The sequence below is a fragment of the Trichechus manatus genome, unplaced genomic scaffold, assembly GCF_000243295.1.
Source record: "Trichechus manatus latirostris isolate Lorelei unplaced genomic scaffold, TriManLat1.0 scaffold00001, whole genome shotgun sequence".
Lineage (NCBI taxonomy): Eukaryota > Metazoa > Chordata > Mammalia > Sirenia > Trichechidae > Trichechus > Trichechus manatus.
In genome coordinates this window covers 37,825,396-37,826,519 of record NW_004443937.1, presented here as the reverse complement: position 1 = coordinate 37,826,519, position 1,124 = coordinate 37,825,396, and the positions used below count along the sequence as shown (strand labels likewise).

The following is a 1,124-nucleotide window of genomic DNA, read 5'->3' as shown; positions in this document are numbered from 1 at the left end:
TACATCTCCACAACCCACCCCAGACACTACACAAAAAATATTTATGCAAACTCATACCCATGCTTTCTATTTTTTCCCATTAGAGAGCTCTTTCTGATTGCTTTCAGGATAAAGTCCCTGGGTGGCAGGGACCATGTTCTGGTCTACCGTTGTATCCCCAGCACCTGCAGCACCTAGAGCAATGCCTGACCCATTGTAAGCAAGAAGGGGAGAGAGGCAGAGTGATAAATGATAGATGGATGGACGGACGGACAGATAGATCTATCCATCCATCATGCCCTCTCTGTGCTGCCTTCTAATTAAAAGTTCTGGTAAATTCCTCCTTTGTCCCGTGGCCAACCTAGAGTAGGCTCTCTCACCCTTAAAACCAAACCCGCCGCCATCGAGTCAATTCCAACTCACAGCAACCCTGTACTGTCACACTTACTCACACTTTAATTCTACTGAGAGGAAAATTTCACCTTAAAGAATGACCTTTACATTGAGTGTGTATGATGGCCAGACATTCAGAAAGAAAGTGAACAATCCAATCAGTCACCCAAGTATTTTGTTTTTAAAATGCCAAAGTTTGGAAATCACTGGATGCTTGACTCCGTGTAACTGTAAATGGAGAGGTGGGGGAATTGCTCACGGAAACTGAATGTTAATATGTACATTATGTCAGACATCAAATGGTGTCTTTAAAATATATTCTGCTTTTATTGACTTTTTCCCATTCTAAGTTTATCATTTTAATGTTTGTTTATTTATTACATATTTAAATAGATGAGTAACTTGAAAAAAATCTACCATGACAAGAACAAGCAATGGTCACATTAGTTATTTCGTTAAATTTATTATTTTATAGTATAAAAATCTGCCAGCTGAAATAGCACTGTATTTCTCGTTTACATTCTTTACTTTCGTGGTCATTGATTTTATGTATGTAATTCCTCTTTCCCAGATTTAAAAATTTAAACTTTGGTTTCCTGGGGATAATCACAGAACTATACACTTGTAAAATTCCTGTAGCTTTCGCTTTCAGCTTTCCAAATGATTACATTCAATAAAGTTCATATTTTGTGGGAAAAAGATTTTCTACAATTGAAATTTGCATGCAGGAAAAATATTTGACGAAACACGTT

General features: G+C 37.2%; 1 protein-coding gene across 1 annotated transcript in view; it reads left to right on the top strand.

Annotated features, from left to right (window-relative positions):
* CFAP20DC (CFAP20 domain containing) overlaps positions 1-1,124 on the top strand; it is a 257,432-nt gene that overhangs the window by 170,928 nt on the left and 85,380 nt on the right. The gene's annotated exons all lie outside the window — the stretch shown is intronic.